Below are 19,723 nucleotides of genomic sequence, written 5' to 3'. Positions count from 1 at the left end.
TATGACCGCAAGTTTGGACAACAATCAATACAGGATGTGCCCACCACGAGCTGCAATACATTGATGAATTCGTCGAGGCATGGAGTTAATAAGGCCCTGGATCACTTCCTGAGGAATTGTGGCCCATGCTTGCTGCACTGCATGGGTCAGTTGTTCCAGAGTTGTGGGTGGCTGAGGACGGTTGGCCAGTTGTCGACCCATCATGTCCCACACATGCTCAATAGGACTGAGGTCCAGGGATCTGGTGGGCCATTCTAAGGTTGTGATGTCGTGGAGAGCTTCTCTGGAGATGCGTGCAGTGTGAACCCGGGACATTGTCCTGCTGAAACATCCCATTAGCAATGTTCGCCATCATAGGGACAACCACTGGATTGAGTACCCTATCAACGTACTGTCGAGCAGTCATAGTGCCCTCAACAAGCACTAATTGTGATTTCACATTAAAGCTAATAGCTCCCCAGACCATAATGCTTGGTGTTGGCCCTGTGTGCCTCTCGACAATAATATCTGGGAGGCCCCTCTCCCCGGTACATCAGCGCACATGATTCCGGCGATCACTGTGGGCAAGACAGAAGTGTGATTCATCACTAAAGACGACCCTATGCCATTTGTCGACCCACGTTGATCTTTCTCGACACTAGGCCATCCTTACACGTCGCTGTTGTGGGGTCAGTGGAACACCTTCTGCAGGGACACGGGCTTGTAAGCCAGCTGCACGCAGGTGATTGCCAACTGTTTGTTGTGTAACGTGGGGTGCCACAGCTGCTCGAATTTGCGCTGCTGTTGCATGGGGTTCCATCCAGGCCATCCGAATGATGCGGCGATCCTCTCTCACAGTTGTCTGTCGCGCTGGGCCTGTGCCAGGTCTACGAGTATGGGTACCATCATTTAACCACTGCTGCCATACACGTTGTACTGTAGATGCCTGTCGGCCAACACGTGCAGCGACAGTCCTTAGCGATAATCCAGCCTCACACAGCCCAATTATCCGAGCCCTCTCAAATGGCAACAGTTGTTGATAGTGTGCTCTTCTCTGTCATTGAGGCATGTCTGATGGGGAACACTTCACTGCACAGACTGCAAGTCAACTACGCTACACCAGAGTCCGTATACTGGAGTTGATTCCTCCACGACCAATCATGTGGGGAGACCTGTAGCAACAATCCAATGGGTCTGAAACTTTGATCGTTTACATACCTACATGGCATCGTTCCATATCTTGAAAATCAATACAAACGACCAATGCCTTCATGGTGTTGCAATTTCCATTTTCTTAAGTGTATATTGTTACACTACTTCACACTGCACATGTCACATTTATAATAAAGTTCATTTCCCTTCAAGATTTGTACACTTTTCATGAGCCCAACCCTTGCATAAACTGCACTGGATCCAGTCCTCAGCAAAATTTTCCCCGCAGATGATGCAATCAGTTTCGCCGTCTCCAGTGTGAAATTTCAGCGCTTTCCTTGCAGTTTTACTGTGCTGAATATTTCCTTTTAATTCTCTCCTGGATGTAATATTGGACTTGATGGTTGTCTGCACTGAATGGGCACCTTTTATTTGTTGCCTTTCTTCGAGGAGGAGTTTGTAAGGGCTTGAAGTGAGAATTTCACTTTGGTCCCCACGGATAGATACCAGTACCAGTGAATGCCGACTGATCCATATGACACACTTTGGTAAATGCAGCATTTACCAGCCCAGAAATGTCTCTCAGCGAGAAGTAAGCTCATTTCCGGAAGAAATTAATTTTACCCTGTCGCCTAATTTGCTTTAGGGAACAGAAAAGAGTTCACTTGCTTCCCTGATACTTCTGTTTCCACTTTCTACTTCATTAATGACCATTTTCATATTTTCCTCTGTCCATTTTCCACGTTTCTTCTCCATTTTGAGCTGAAACAAAATAGAAAATTCTTATAGTCGGCGAGAAAACTTACAAGCTTCATGTCCGATACTGCCCGCCAATCGTCTGTCCGATACTGCCCAACCCATTCGTTTAAAGTTTATGCGTCAGGAAGCTGAATGTATTAAAGCCACAGGGATATGATACCACTCAATTGTGCACTAACCAATAGTAATTGATGATCCATACATTCATTGATATTGCACTTACCTATGCTGAGTTATTAGCCAAGAAAGTTATCTTCGTACAGTGACACTGAGCACAAAATCACGAAATCTCACACCACCAATACACATCTTAAGTGACCACCTCAAAATGGCGACCGTACACTTTCATCACAACAAGCTTGTAAGAACTTACTGAAGGGTGCTGCAATCTTGCGGCAATTCCCAGAAAGTGACACTGTCCGATACTGCACGCCGTCCCATACTACCAGATCTTCCCCTAAACCTTTTTGGCATTGTATTCATGTATCTGGGTATTTTCTAGTAAAACATTTACTGGTAACATAGTTTTAACCAACAAAAGGCTGCTGCAATATTTAGTCAAATACTAAACTTTCTAATAAAATTGGAAAATAGTAGGCCTATTGGCATTAGAAAATGAAAGAATTCATCAAAATTCTTGATGAAATAGAAGATACGCTAATGATTTAATGTACAACTGAGGTCAAGAAAGCATACCTCCTGTTTGAAGCCATTTACACAGTGCAAAATTTTCCTCAAAAAATTAATCACCACCCAACTATAGCAGAAAGTAATATCAGGCAAATTGTCTTATCCATCAGTATTTTTAAGATTCGTTGGGAAAGAAAATATTCAAAATGTGTAGCCCCTTATAAAATAGATGGAAGTGGAAAATGCCCTTAAGAACATGAGTAAAGCCAAGGCAACAGCCATAGATGTGGTAAGTTCTGACATGATGAAGGATGCTTCACTGCAAGGATTGCAATGGTTGCTTAGAGTCCTAAACACCATTCGGAAAGAAGAAAACTACCAAAAACTGGACTGAAAGGAGTCACCGTTAAGAAAGGGAACAGACGGAAACCCAACAACAACAGGGGCATCACTCTTCTATCTCATGAACTCAAAATAATGGATCGAATCTTAGAACAGAGATTAAGAACCATCACTGAACCACAGCTTGAAGAGGAGCAGTATAGTTTTAGAAGGAATAGGGCAACAACAGATCTAATATTTTCTATAAGGATGATCATGGAGAAGCACTGGGGAAAAGGAAAAGATGTCATCTTCATTTTTCTAGATATTAAGAAGGCTTACGGTAGTGTACAGAGACCAGAAATATCTAGGAATACCTTGAGAATAGATCTATACCATGTGCTTTATAAAGTCAAAATACTGTAAGAATATTGGCAGAGTTGTGCCCAAATAAGCGATGGATATTCAGAGTGGTTTGAGACCAGGCAGATTGTACAGCAAGGTAGCACACTATCGCCACTTTTATTCATCACTGTAATTGATGAAATAATGAAAAAAGAGTTAAAAGACTCAACAACAAATATGAGTTAAAAGCTCTTGCCTTTGCAGATGATGATATGATATGGGGTGATAATGAGCCTGAAGTACAACAGAAGCTGAATGACTACAATGCTATATTCAAGCAATTTGGTCTCAAAATAAGCAAGTCCAAAATGGTAGCATTGCCTGTTAGCCGACAGAACATCTGTACTAACAGCACTCTAAATGGATCAAAGTTTGAACAAGTACATGAGTTCTGCTGTCTTGACTGTGTAGCAACAACAGATAGCCAATCATCTTCAGCAATCACTAGAAGAGTACAGAATGGAGCATAGTTTTCTTTGGATAAGCAAGTTCCATTAAGATAAAAATGAATACTCTACAGAACCTTCTTTGTACTAATTACCATACACGGTCTAGAAACCTGCATCCAAACCAACAGAAATATAGGAAACTATAAGCAGTGGAAATGAAGCTCTTAAGAACTATGATTTTTGAACAAGGAGGGACAAAATAAGAACTGATGAGATACACCATCTTGTCAGAGTGAAACAACCCCTTAGTGAGATCTGTGTCAAATCCAGGCTGAAATGGGTCATCTCAGAAGAATGGACCCACAAAGAATGTTCACAAAGGAAGATCAAGAGGTTGGCCAAGGAAGACATGGATCAATCAGATTAGAAATGATTTAGCTGGGTGAGGTCTGATTACAAAAGAAAACACCTACATGGACAAAAATAAGTGGAGAGCACTTATTCACTTCACCCAGAAAGCTGGAGCTGGTTCAAGATGATGATTACGATGAAGAAGAACCAATAAAGTGATTAAAGTTAACATGAAACAGGTATCAGTCACTTTTTAACATTTAATATTGTTTATTTCTCTTATTAAACTTCCATATTTTTAGAATCAAATATATTATAATGTAAAATCATTGATAATTAGCCAAGTGACACCACAATCTTTACATATTTTAGGTCTGAAAGTGCAATTTAAATTTAGAGGTGGAAATGGTGTTTTGTTGGAATTATATATCGGTTAAATGTGGGAAGAAAATTGTACTTCTCCAGTGTTAACAGAAGGGTGCTCCATAGATGAGATTAATGATGGCTGACCATTAGAATTGGTGTCACATACTGATGATACCTAACTTCTCAATTTGCTCTGTGGCAATAATCTCATTTATTTTAATATTTGTTATTGCTATTAAATAAGGCTCATATGGGCTTCCACCTAACCACACCCAAGCGACTGGAGTGGAACATTGATGATGATGATGATGATGATGATGATGATGATGATGATGATGATGATGATGATGATGATGATGATGATAATGGGTTTCCACCTGTACCTGTAGTTTACCTATTCTCCCTACACATTTTTTTTCTATGTCTTAATGAGGTTTTCATACTTCCCCTTTAATACCTTCCAATCCTTCTCTTAACTGGCGACATGAGGTCTAGCAGTCCACTTGAGGATTTCAACCAAAGGAAGTGAGCTAACCAAGGCCACTGAATATTCCTGAAGGGTGTGAAGTGTGTTGACACAGACAAGAATGTAACATAAACTATAGCTCCCAGCAAGAAGCCCAGTTGTTTTATATTTCTTGGGAGTCTAGGAGACCTTACATCACCAGTTACAGATTAAAGTTCCACTAATTTGATTGAAACTATCTACTAGTTGTTTCCAGGCTTGTTCTTTGTCTTTGAAAGTTAAATACTTCCTCTCAAAACAATAATCACCACCACTTTGAAAGATACACAGTCCATTTTCTCACATTCTAAAATACCTTTCTTTGCACTTATTCTCTACGATGAGCTGATGATAAAATTGTGCCTGGAGGAAATAATAAGGATAGGCCTAATCTGATCATACAGTGCAACCAATATTGTTAAAAACAGCAGCATCACAGTAAGCTAAAGCTAATGGAATGGGAGTCCAGTGGTTACATTTGAATGAAAACTAGGCCTACCTTTTTGTCTAATTTTAGGCAATTGTTCTGAAAAGAAATGCGATACTGAGTTGGCCTATATTTTTATGACACTAGAAAATATTAGAATGTTTCATGCTTGATAGTTAAATAAATAATACAATAATTAACAGTTAATCTGTACGGTAATCTTAATTATTGATACCATATCGATAATTGAAATAATAATCCAACAGGAGGATGAACATTTTTGAATACCGGTATTACATTATTAGGACTAGGTTAGGTTATATACAAGGATGTGGTGGTGGTGGTGGTGGTGATTATTGTTTTAAGAGGAAGTACAACTAGGCAACCATCCTCTATATAACACTAATCAGACAGAAAAATAGAAGGGACCCGACACTTCAAAAATTGAAGATATCGGCCAAAGAAAGACAAGGGCCACGAAGGGCGTGAAAATGAAAGACTCCCTAGCCCTCGCAAACCTAATAGTGTCGCGGTCAGAAAAGAACAAAGAGTTGACCAAGAGAGGTCAGATAGGATAGATGAAAGTTAGGAGCCTGACACAAGTAAGTGGAAGCAATGTCAGGGCTCAGCTGAGGGCACCGTGGTCGCCAACCCACGCTCCAAAGTTCAGAGCCCCTGAGGCCCCTTTCAGGCGCCTCTTACGACAGGCAGGGGATACCGTGGGTGTTATTCTACCGCTCTCACCCACAGGGGGAGATATACAAGGATATAATAATACCTCTCCTAGAGTTGTCCTGAGTGATCTCCGTGTTGGATCTGAGGTTCGCTGGTTTGTTTAGCTATTATGTGAATTAAATTAGGATGTATTGGATTCATCGTGATTTACTGCTTCATGATTATTGGTAAACTTGCATTTATTTATTATTTCAGGTGGAGCATTACAAAAACAGGAGATGGAACATTTACTCCAGAAACAGACAACATAGATGAGAAATTCACAGTGATGTTAAAATCTCAGTTTGAGCCTCTGTCCAGTTGTTATGGTTCATATGCTGAATATCTTGGAGGTAATCTCATTCAATCTGCATATGTAATCTTCCTTTCTGTCATATAATTTATTAATGAAATATTTTGTTGGAATAAGTACTGTAACTGAAATACAGCAGCTTTTTATTTTATTAATAAATACAATTTTCATCATTTTCAGATTTAGTACTAGATGTGATTAGTCCATCTAACAAACATCTGTAAAAGGCACCAGAAGTAGTCACCAAAACAGCCTCTGAAGTTCAGATTCAAAATTCATTAGAAGTGGTCCCCCAAACAACTCCTGAAGTCCATAAGGTGATGCCCAATCAGCTGCAATAAACAATGACCAAACTTCTAGTAATCTTATGGAAAGGAAGAGGGCAGCTGAGTGTTTGGCAGACAGACTAAAAGGCAGAAAATATACCAAAGAAAAATATGATCATGAAATTCATGAAAAGAAAAGTTAAAGTATTAAGTATTGAGGAGGCAGTGTAAATGAGGGAGGAGGAAACTAATATTTTTAGTGTTGGACCATGAAAAGACAAGGGAAACTGAACAAATTAGAGAATATGAAGATTGAAAATGAACTAAAAACTTAAAATAGAGGAAGCTCAGTACAAACAATTGAAGTGCAACAATGATATTTAACCCTTAGACTGCCAAGGAGCACAATCGTGCTCCTCCCAACTCTCGCTAAAATTGACTGGAGCGCAATTGCACTTTTCTCGCCAGTACCTTAATGAACACTATTAACGAGTATTGTTTCATTGATGGGAGGGTAAGCTGGTTGTTGTAGGATAATAAAGGCACAGAATTCTCATTATTGCCTGCAGCTTCTCATTACATTTTGTTGTTCAGGATTTATCAGTGCTTGAACTTGGTGTATGTTCTATGAAGTGCCTCTTGGTAACTTGCAAAAATGACAGCAAGGCATGATGTTGGCAGTGATGGAGAATTTGAACACTTCACCCTTTAATGGGAATGATTCTGAGAATAACGTCTCCAACTCAGACAGTGACAACAATGAGGTTATGGCAGAAATGGCATGAGTAAATGGTGCGATTATATCTGGGAGTTCACAGGATTCTGTACTTACTGATATAGCAAATGAAGGTCCTGACGATGATGATCATGATGATAATGAAATGTCGTATGGCTTTTAGTGCCGGGATATCCCAGGACGGGTTCGGCTCGCCAGGTGCAGGTCTTTCTATTTGACACCCGTAGGTGACCTGCGCGTTGTGATGGGGATGAAATGATGATGAAGACAACACATACACCCAGCCCCCGTGCCATTGGAATTAACCAATTAAGGTTAAAATCCCCGACCCGGCCGGGAATCGAACCCGGGACCCTCTGAACCGAAGGCCAATACGCTGACCGTTCAGCCAACGAGTCGGACATCATGATGATGATGATGATGATAGTGGTAATGCTCCCCAAACATCTGTGTTTCGGGAGGTTTTTCTAGGAAGTGATTATCAACCTTCACTCGCCTACCTGGAAAATCTAGGTCCAAAGAAGGTTTCATCGCTGTATTGTTAGAAATGGGAATTTCACATAGACCGACAATATCTTCATACTGGAATCATCCCATGTTTCTCAAAGATATTCTCAAGGAACAGATTTGGAAAGCTGACTTTGAAATTCTTTCACCTTGTGAATAAGGATTCGTTATTTCCACCAGGCCATGAGAAATACGACATGTGCTTGCTTCACTCCTCTTGTGGATGACACCAACAATTTGTTCAGGCACCATTACACTCTCTGCAACACCTTAGAATAGATGAGTCACTTTTTGGAATAATATGTCATTTCTCTTGGGAGAGTGCGATCAGTGGTTGAGAGGAAGTTGGATGAAACCCAGTGTGGTTTCAGACCACAGAGGGGCTGTTGGGATCAAATTTTCATTGTGCACCAGGTAATTGAAAAATGCTATAAGAGGAATAGACATTTATGTTTTGTAGATCTAGAGAAGGCATATGGCAGAGAACCAAGGGAAAATATGTTTGCTGTACTGGAGGACTATGGGATTAAAGGTAGATTATTAAAATCAATCAAAGGCATTTATGTGGACAATTGGGCTGCAGTGAGAATATATGGTAGAACGAGTTCTTGGTTCAGGGTACTTACAGGGGTTAGACAAGGCTGTAATCTTGCACCTTTGTTGTTCATAGTTTACATGGATCTTCTGCTAAAAGGTATTAAGTGGCAGGGAGGGATGCAGTTAGGTGGAAATGTAATAAGCAATTTGGCCTATCCTGATGACTTGGTTTTCATGGGAGATTGTGTGAAGAGCCTGCAGTCTAATATCTTGTAACTTGATAATAAGTGCAATGAGTATGGTATGAAAATTAGCCTTTCCAAGACTAAATTGATATCAGTAGGTAAGAAATTCAAGAGAATTGAATGTCAGACTGGGGATAAAGGCTGGAACAGGTAGAAAATTTCAGGTATCTAGGATGTGTGTTCTCCCAGGATGGTAGTATAGTAAGTGAGATTGAATCAAGATGCAGTAAAGCTAATGCAGTGAGCTCACAATTGCAGTCAAGAGTATTCTGTAAGAAAGAAGTCAGCTCGCAATTACACTACTTTTATGTCTGTAATTTCTTATTAATAAGATATCCTGAGTCCACCCAGCTTTCACTCCTGTAATGCAGAATTGGTCTGAAAACAGACTGATGTAAAGATAGTTTCATCTGGAAGCTGACTTCCTTCTTACAAAATACTCTTGATTGCAATTGCTGGTACATACAGGTGGGAACAATGGCAGGAGGGTACTCAGAATGAGGAGATAAGGGCTAAGTTAGGAATGAACTTGATGGATGAAGCTGCATGCATGAACCGGCTTCAGTGGTGGGGTCATGTAAGGTGAATGGAGGAGGATAGGTTACCTAGGAGAATAATGGACTCTGTTATGGTGCATAAAAGAAGTAGAGGGGGACAAGACAATAGTTAATCTCAGTTTCTAACAATTTAAAGATAAGAAGTATAGAACTACATACAGCCACAGAACTATCTACAAATAGAGGATTTTGGTGGCAGTTAGTAAATTCACAGAGGCTTGCAGTGCTGACTGAACTCTAAAAGGCATAACAGTCTATAACGAAGATGTAAATGTATGTCCTCTTTTTGCAGTGTTTGTCTTCCAAATAATAAACATCACAAATGGGGGATAAAATTTTGGATGCTGTGTGACTCAATATCACATTATTGTTTGGATTTCTTCTGTTACCATGTAGCAAAGAGCAATGTTGATAAGAAAAATATATAGAAACATGGACTAGCATTTCTTCTTGTGACGGTTATAGGCAAGTACAGTACCTAACTAAGTGCTATCATATGGTAATGGACAATTTCTTTCCTATGATTAGTCTGGCCCAGCATTTGTTTTCCAAGGGCACATTCTTCACAGTATTCTCTGGTGCTAGAAAGATATCCCTTTAGAACTGAAAGATAAATTTGCTATTGGTGAGGTTAGCTGGCTGCTGGGAGAAAATATCTTTGAAAAAACATCCAGTTTTTCTCTTGTCTATGTATGTCATTGCCGAAAACAAGACTACCGCTAAACCAAGAGAGAACAGATCCCCCCCCCCCCAAGGAGGTGACGAAACCAGCAATTATACATCAGAACAACAAATTTATGGGGGATGTTGATCATTCAGATATGATGCTATACACTTTCCTAGATGAGTGCCAGACACTCAAAATCTGGAAGAAGGTTTTCTTTTCAATTTTTGTAAGAATTACGCTGAATGCAATGATCGAAGTCCTTCTGGAGCGCTACTGGGATGTAACCTGAAACAATGCGTGTAGCAAAAATATGATGGACCAGTAAAGAGATTTCTTCTACAGTGTGCAAAATGTAAATGAGGGCTCCACCCACTATGTCTGGGGTCCACAATTGTTAGAAGTAGTAGTGACTGAAGAAGTATAAATACATACCTACATATTTCTCTTGTAGTTAGTGTTAAAAGTAATTCAATAAAAACTATGTAGAAAAACCCACCATTATTTTTTTACACCTGACTGCAAGTACACATCATAGGACATCCTGCTACACCATTCTTAGGTGAGTACCTAAATATTTCAGGTAACTTTTACAGGTCTGAACTTGTAAAATATAACCTGTTCCATGAAAATATCTCAGGAAAAATGTTTTCTTCCTCAAATGTGACCTCAGTTGGCATTATTTTCTATCAACATGAATATAATCAACCTTCTGAGTAATTTGGGACAATGTTCAATTATCTGTATTTTGAATTTGGAGAATTACTAGTGTCCTGTTGCAGCAATAGCTGCGAACAAAGACTAAAAATGAAACTGATGATAAAGGAAGTGTGAGAAAAGTAACGGAAAATATATTGAACTCTGGAAGACCATTTATTTACCTTTAAACTTACACTTCCATTGTCAGTATACACATTGATTTTTGAACTTTGGCAATTGCCGTGTTATAATCTTCTTGTGCATGCTTGTAACAGTCATGCTTTAATCACTTTAATAAAGTAGGCTACAGTTCACTGTAAATGGTTGCATTTGACTGTCCTATTCATTGACTGATTTTAGTATTTCATTGTAAACTATGTTTTTTGTGAAATACTTTTCAGTTTCAGGGAATCACCCTGATATGGTGTAGTTATAATTTTAACATCTCTCACAGCTTTAATTCTACTAAATGCCACATATAACTGACCATGGCTGAAAACGCACTGAGATAAGTAAATACCTGTGCAAAACAATATGCAACAGGAACTGGCTCACTTAAAATTTGAAAGGCAGGTTACTGTCAGTAGACACCAAACTAATCCTAGGTAGATAAATTACATGATTCTTGGAAGCACCTGTAATGACTTCTAATTTTATAATTTTGTCATACATCGCTAATTAGAACCAACATGGAGCAACATATTACATTCTTGATTTCACAGAGCCATCTATCAGACTAACATAGAAAGATCTGTGTAGATAACTTTCACAGAGCCATGTATCAGTAAATACAGTTAATTGCAATGACCTAAGCATCATATTATTCTAATAACTTAAATGACTATTTTATACAAATAAAGGACTTAATGAAAGAAATAATATTTGTCTAATAATCCTGAAATTGAGACCTTTCTTTTGATGTATAACGAATAGGCATTAGTATTGTGGTTTTCTCACAATTTTGTGTTACATGTTCAAATTATATATATATATATAGATAGGCTAGATGGCATATTATCCAACCATGCAATTTGGTTGCAAAGCGAGCAGCATTTTTAGCATACCCACTGTAAATAGGTGTGGCCCTAAGAGGGTTAAAAGTTAGTGTATTACCATTAAAGAGCAATAACGATGTTTATTAAATCAGTTTTTCTACTACGATACACTGTGTTATATTTTTCATTAAGGTGTAATATCATATAATTTTTATTTTTAACAATATTTCTGTCTTGCCTGAAGAAGGTGATAACCAGTGTTCTTTTCACAGCATTTCCAGACCCATTGTCAGGTGGGTCAATGTTATTTTCTTCAGGAATATCTTCAAACTCTTGTCCATGTTCATCTATTGCTACGTTATGTAAACCCCCCCCCCCCCCATTGGATTTTCCAAGAATACGTGTTTCTTTACTTTTAAAGCAGATTCAAAATATCAAATTTCACGTCTGTAACATCTTCATTTTTAAGATATCAGTAGCCTAATTAAAAGAAATCACCATTTTCAGTCACTTTCACCCCACCCCACCCCCCCAAGTGGTATTTCCGAAAACTAAAAATACACGTTTCTTTATTTTTAATAGAGATAAAAGATACCATTTTTTCACTTCTGTAACGTTAAGTTTTTTTATATATACTGTAGAAATTCTCATTTTAAAATTCCAGCCCTTTTTATTTCCCCTTAAGTGGAGTTTCCAAAAACAAATCACCTATGTTTTTTATATTTACAGGAAATTCCAAATACCTACTTTTTACGTCTGTAACATTTTACGTTTCTTAGATATTCTGTAGATATAGTCTTTCGAAAAATTCACACCAATTTGTTACTCCTGTTTAACCGCCATTAATCGGATTTTCCAAAAACAAAAAATATGTGTTTCTTTATTTTCAAAGGAGATCCCATATACAAATTTTCAGTTATGTAATATCTTCAGTTTCTGAAATATATGTATCCTCATTAAAGGCATTCAACCCATTATTCATCCTTTTACACCCCTCCTATTGGGATTTACAGAAAACAAAAAATACATGTTCCTTTATTTTTAAAGGAGATTCTAAATACCAAGTTTTATATCTGTAAACTTTTAAAGTTTTAAGATGTAGACACACTCATTTTAAAAATTCACCACCCTTTTCACCCCCCATTATTTGGATTTTCCAAAAACGAAAAAATACCTGTTTCTTTATTTTTTAAAGTAGATCCCAAATACCAATTTTCAGGTCTGTAATATCTTCAGGTTCTGAAATATAAGCAGCCTCATTAAAGGTATTCAGCCCCTTTTTCACCCTTTTCCACCCTTCCCATTGGGATTTTCCAAAAACAAAAAAAATACGTGTTTCTTTATTTTTAAAGGAGATTCTAAATACCAATTTTTACATCTATAAACTTTAAAAGTTTTGAGATATAGATACACGCATTTTAAAAATTCACCCCCTTTTCACCCCCCCCCCCCCCCAATTAATTGGATTTTCCAAAAACAAAAGATACAGGAGATTTCAAACACCAATTTTCAGGTCTGTAATATCTTCAGGTTCTGAGATATAAGTATCCTCATTAAAGGTATTCAACCCATTTTTCACCCCTTTTCACCCCTCCTATTGGGATTTTCCAAAAACAAAAAACTATGTGTTTCTTTATTTTTAATGAAGATTCTAAATTCCAATTTTTACATCTGTAAACTTTAAAATTTTTGAGATTTAGATGCACTCATTTTAAAAATTCACCCCCCTTTTCACCCTTCCATTAATTGGATTTTCCAAAAGCAAAAAGATACGTGTTGCTTTATTTTTAAAAGAGATCAAACGTACCAATTTTCAGGTCTGTAATATCTTCAGTTTTGGAGATAAAGTACCGGTATCCTGATTAAAGGCATTCAACCCCTTTTTCACCCCTCCTATTTGGATTTTCTGAAAACAAAAAAAAATATGTATTTCCTAATTTTTAAAGAAGATTCTGAATACCAATTTTTACATCTGTAAACTTTTAAAGTTTTGAGATATAGATACACTCATTTTAAAATTTCACCCCCTTAGCGACGGAATATCCAAAAATCCTCTCTTAGCGAGCACCTACATCTTAATATGAATATATCCCCAAAATTTCATTTCTTTATGTCCAGTAGTTTTGGCTTGGCGATGATGAGTCAGTCAGTCAGTCAGTCAGTCAGTCAGGACAAATTATTTTATATATATAGATGTCACATTCCAGAAACCAGGCATTAGGCTAGTGAAATGATGTAATTTAATAAACTAAAATTACAACTAACCAACAAGGCAACTTAACTGAGCAAATACAGTAATTCAATAAAATGTGAGTAAAATATATTTTTAAGGCTTGAAAATAATTTCTAAAATAAACAAATAACTTGCCCGAGTTGACCAATGCTGGTGTTGTGCTACTCTACTTCAAATTTATTAATCCCCCAAGAAAACATTTTTACTATGCCCTTCCTTTCACTTGTTTAACAATATGATCCCTTTTTATATTTATTTATTTATCATTATAGCTTTTAGTGCCGGGGGTGTGTGAGGACATGTTCAAGTTGCCTAGTGCAGGTCTTTCTATTTGAATCTGGATGATGATGATGATGATGATGATGATGATGATGATGATGATGATGATGATGATGATGATGATGATGATGATGATGATGATGATGATGATGATGATGATGATGATGTAAGGAGAGAGTAAAACTTAGTTGTCAGCACTTGGTGAGAAAGTCAAAATTGTTGTTAAAGTTTTGGATAATGCATAAAATGCATAAATTAATGCACTTAGCTGTTGAAGGAAGAATTCAAGAAGAATAATTTGGACCAAAATAATTCTTAGCCTAAAGTTAGGTCAGGGCCCTGAACCTAGTGGCCTTAAAGTATATGGTACCCTAAGATTTGTGTTTACATTATAGAAAATCAATAGTCTTAAAACTAGCCATGCTTACGACAGTTAAGCGAAACATGTTCCAACTAACAACACCAGTTGTAATGTTTATATCCTGAATATAAGGAAAGATAAGTATTGGAAAGGTGGTGTAAAATTATTATTTCTTTAATGTTTATAATCTGATGTCCAATACGGTCAACAATGAGATTTATTACTTGTAACTCAATGGTTGTTCACCGTCAGGCGAAACGTGTTAAGTTTCTTCTTCATGAAGTTCACATTGTATCTTTCCCCCAGTGATCCTCTCAGCTTTTCCCAATATAATGTAATCTCTGCTGTTTGTTTGTTGGGAATTTCATAAGGACGAAATCATTCACATTTATTTCTTCCCGTGTTAGCTGTGGAAATACTGAAAATTCACCATCGTGTTCATGGTCATTGTCACCAACATCGCAGTCGTGGTTGTCTTCACCATACTGGTCTATCTCTGGGTCATCTTCACTTTCCTGTCTTCTTGTACTTTCATCCTGCCAACCACAGTACTTCTTCCTGGAGGCACTTTCTGAAGTTTCATCCTTCCCCTTCGACTAATAGTTTCCATTGATTCACAGAAACATACTCTTTTCAGGTGGTCAACAAAAGTTTTAGTCCAAGCAGCCTGTGTTGGTAAATTTTGTGCCTTAATTTCTGAAATCTGGCACAGAACTTCATCCAGATTTAGTGGAATGTTTCCAGGTTTCATGAAACCATTGGTAACATTTAAGAACAAGGAGAGGCCAACTTTTTCGAAAGTCATCTTCAGGAGGTGTGAAAACTCAAGCCTAGGTAGAACTCCATGAATAGTCCTTTTCCACTCATCCAATGCACTCAGTAAAGGACAGTAAAATACCATGTCTAGTGGTCAGCATAAATGGATTGAATTAGATGGCAATAAAATGAACTGAATTTTATGTTCTATGTACAATTTGATGACATTCAGAAGGAGGTGGCTGGACAAATTATCCTGTATCATTCCTTTCACTCCTTCCAGTTTCTTCATAGAGGAGAGTCCTTGAAAATCACAAGATTGAACCACCTGTTTAAATTCCTGTTATAGCTAGCACCCATTATTTCTCCTTCTGTCCAAGTGAGATATAAATAGACTTGTGCATTGTGTATAGTGGCAGCACTGTTCCATCAGCTGTGTATGCAACAATGACCTACTACTGGTTCTGGAAGTGTTGATTTTACAATCACTTTCACTTGTCTGGGGTCGTCGTGGTTGATGACGTTGCTTGTTAACTCTCCATTTTTATTAACTTTCAAGGTGTCAAAATAGTCCTTGATGGTATCACACGTCACTGTGGTCCTGCTTATCTTCACATTTTGTCCCATTCTCGCAAAAAAATTCTTGTGCCAATTTCAAAAATTGCAAAGCCTCTCAGAACCAGGGCTATTCTTTTAAAACCAGGGTTCAACTTTTCTGAAGCAGTTCAAATGCTGTACTCCTGAACCAAGTCCCAAATTTCTCTGTTCCTTAAAGGTAACCTCCAACCAGCACCTCTGCAATAAACACTCGAACAGCCGACTTCCTATTTCGGATGATAAAGTAGGGTCCTTCAGAAAGTGTGCCAGTTTTGATATATCAAATTATATTTTTTCAAAACACATTCATAAAATACATAAACATGTTCCCATTTCAGACATGGAAAATGACGTCGGGCATGTGACCCCCTCTACTGCGCGGTATGCAAGAACTCTGTCTGTGTTCTCAGAAATCAGTCAACAAAATGTTGCCTCTTCTTGTTATCTGCCACTTTCAGCTGCTGCATTAACTGAATTTTGTAAGGCTGGCAATTTGCTGTACCAAAGAATATTCTATGTCCAATTCCTGGGAACGGAGATAAACCAATTTCATTGGACTAACAGCCACACTGTCATGAACAACCTCCATGTTTTGCTTAGATCAGTCAGAACGAGAATCCACAGAACTTTTAATGTTCACTGTTCAACTCGTTTCATTGAATTTTACCATAAGTCTACAAACTGTTGATTCATTTGCAATTAGCAAATGTTGCACAATAGTAAACTGCTCCATGGCTTACACACAATGAAGAAATGCAAGAAATTCAGCAATTGGAGTGTTTATGAATACCAAAACAATATGCTACAATGTCTACAACTGAGAAATGAAAATATACTGCACGATTCAAAACCAGTGCACACACTTGGGCGTAAATTACATTCTTACGGTAAATTTAAAACATTTTAAACATATGTAGTGTCTCATGTTTTCTTAGTTTACCAGGTTATGCTTTCAAGATTGCCCTCTATAACCCCATAGACTGTTTTATGTGGCTGTTAGTACAATCAGATTTATGCAACATTGCCTGAAAATAGGGCTGAGCATGCATGGAGCAACAAAGCCTCTCACACCACCACTGTTAACAAGAGCGCAAGGGAGCATAACGAGAATAACATTGGGTACATAGCAGGGAGGTGTCTACTTTCAACAGAAGTTGTGATGAAATGTGCAACAATATTCATACATGTGATCTGTTCACTTTCCTTTCCATACAGATGCACCCGTTGAGTGAGACAACTCAATACATTGTGGAAGCATCCAGTACGTAGTAACTGTGTTTGTTGTTTTTCCACTGAGCTCGATAGTTGCAGTCGCTTAAGTGCGGCCAGTATCCAGTATTCGGGAGATAGTAGGTTCGAACCCCACTGTCGGCAGCCCTGAAGATGGTTTTCCGTGGTTTCCCATTTTCTCACCAGGCACATGCTGGGGCTGTACCTTAATTAAGGCCACGGCCGCTTCCTTCCAACTCCTAGACCTTTCCTCTCCCATCGTCACTGTAAGACCTATCTGTTACCAACTGATGAGCCCAACTTAGCACACGAGGGCGAAATGCAGGCAACCAAGAATGAGTTAGCTGGAAAATTTATAATGTCCAATAACGGACCATTATATTGGTATTATAGACCTATCTGTGTCGGTACAACGTAAAGCAACTAGCAAAAAAAAAAAAAAGTTGTTTCTCCAGTTTAATATTCCAAGTGTAATAGTTAAACCTGAACTTTTTTAATAGAACTAGAGAAACTATCTGGCTCTTAGGCTGAAAGCTCAGCACAGTGGTCTTTAGTTCAAGAGAGCCCGACAGGACCAGGATTTCCTACAGCTCAGGGGCTGGATGTTAGTTTTAATCTTAAAACACATCTCTTCTGTTACACAAAACACACCATACCACTACACACCATGTAAACATGCAGTAGCAGATGCATCCCTCCACATAGGTTTGGCCTTATGGAAAGTCAAATCCATATATAATGTTAATCCCAAGTAACTAAGAAAAGGCCAGGTAAGATAAAAACGTAGGAATCTAGTATGTACTGGAAATAATTTAACTTGATTTTTACATATTGAAACAAAATTAGCTTCATGAATATCAGATCTCTTGCTGTCAGTCATTTCTTCATTGCTGAGGACCGAGCTTGATAGCTGCAGTCGCTTAAGTGCGGCCAGTATCCAGTATTCAGGAGATAGTAGGTTCGAACCCCACTGTCGGCAGCCCTGAAAATGGTTTTCCGTGGTTTCCCATTTTCACACCAGGCAAATGCTGGGGCTGTACCTTAATTAAGGCCACGGCCACTTCCTTCCCACTCCTAGCCCTTTCCTGTCCCATCGTCGCCATAAGACCCACCTGTGTCGGTGCGACGTAAAGCATCTAGCATTGCTGAGGATCACAATACTCCACAGCACTTTTCGTGAAAGATTTCCATGCTGTTCTTCATTATACTTTCCGGCAAGCAAAACTGATTACATGGCTTGCTACACTCTTGATTGCTCTTCTCGGAGGTCTTCTCCCAGCACTCTGGCTGAAGATCATAAGGTTCTCCATATTTTCTCGTTCTCTACAGGCAATGTAGCTAAAGAAATATAGTTTGGTTTGAAGACATTTGTTGAACAGATGCTTCTTTACTTGCAATTGCTGTAAAATAGACACATTAGTTTCATGTTATGACAACAAAACTTGTAGCATTCAGATACTAGCAATAATTGGAGTTAAAATAATTAGGTTGTTCATCTCTGTACTGGAGTACATTCAGAAAATTTTGGTACAGCTGTACACTGAGGAAATTTCAAAGTACAATACTTGTACATAAACTTGAAATATTGGTTATGTTGCACTATGTGATGAGCAAAGGGGCTGCCTGGCCGAGGCGGTAAAGGCATGCTCGGCTCGTCCGGAAGGACGTGAGTTCGAAAATCCGTCAGGAAGTTGTAAAATTTAAGAAATGAGATTTCCACTTCTGGAGGTGCATATGGCCCTGAGGTTCACTCAGCCTACACCAAAACTGAGTACCAGGTTAATTCCTGGGGGCAAAAGCAGCCGGGCATAGGGCTAATCACTCTACCCCATCAAGTGCCGAGGTTAAGAATAGTGGAAGCCTTTACCTTCCACCCCTCCAAGGGCCTTCATGGCCTGTACGGAGATGACTTTGCTTTGCTTTGCTTTTATGTGATGAAACAAACAAGCAGCAGCAGCACATCATATGTATTTGTAAACACAATATTTACCATTAAAACAACAACAACAAAGATGACTAGAGCCTGCATGTTTAGCCAGTAATAAGTCAGAATGCAAACTCATTTGGGCAGTAGGAAGTGTTGTCCAGACTACTCTTCCAGTAGCGGCGATTGGGAATTAAAAGTGCGGGGCAAAAAATATACAGACAAGAAACAGTATCCAGGTTTGTGGGATATAGTGGAAGATGGGGTCGGAGGGAGGAACGTATATACATCAAAACTTTGACAGAAAGATAAAGATTGACAGTTTACCAACTTAAATGCAGTAATTTTAGTTTTTTTGAGATTTTGATTCAATACTATAGAATAAAACTTTCACCAAAGGAACAATTTTACACATTTATTACAATTAAAAATAAATTAAATAAATAAAAATAAATTAAAAATAAAAATTATACAATTAAAACCATTTAGCATTTGACTATACACTAAAAAAATTAACAGACAGTAAAGAGACCGCCAGACTGACTGATGAATGCACGCAGCAAGGTGGTGAATCATACCTCAATGTCCATGACCATAGCAAAAAAATATAGTCCTGGTACCCTTCCTCATAGCACAGGCAAAGTGTCCACTATTTGCTCTGGCACTATACAAATCGGTTAGCCGGGATGAAGGATATTTTGTGCATATTTCCATTAATAAAGAAAAGAATTACCTGATAAGACAACAGGGATTGTACAAATGGCATTTTTAATCATTCCTAGTTTCAGCCAGCTAAAATGGAACAAAATATAATATTTTCTCCAAA

At 38.2% G+C, this 19,723-nt stretch overlaps 1 protein-coding gene across 2 annotated transcripts in view; it reads left to right on the top strand.

The window, feature by feature from the left end:
- Nucleotides 1-19,723, top strand: part of LOC136857951 (synaptic vesicle glycoprotein 2B) — a 383,254-nt gene that overhangs the window by 293,443 nt on the left and 70,088 nt on the right. The window lies entirely within an intron of this gene.

The sequence above is a fragment of the Anabrus simplex genome, chromosome 1 (assembly GCF_040414725.1).
Source record: "Anabrus simplex isolate iqAnaSimp1 chromosome 1, ASM4041472v1, whole genome shotgun sequence".
In the NCBI taxonomy this organism is placed as follows: Eukaryota; Metazoa; Arthropoda; class Insecta; order Orthoptera; family Tettigoniidae; genus Anabrus; species Anabrus simplex.
Note: the sequence above shows the minus strand (reverse complement) of the source record. Positions and strands in the feature narration are given on the sequence as shown.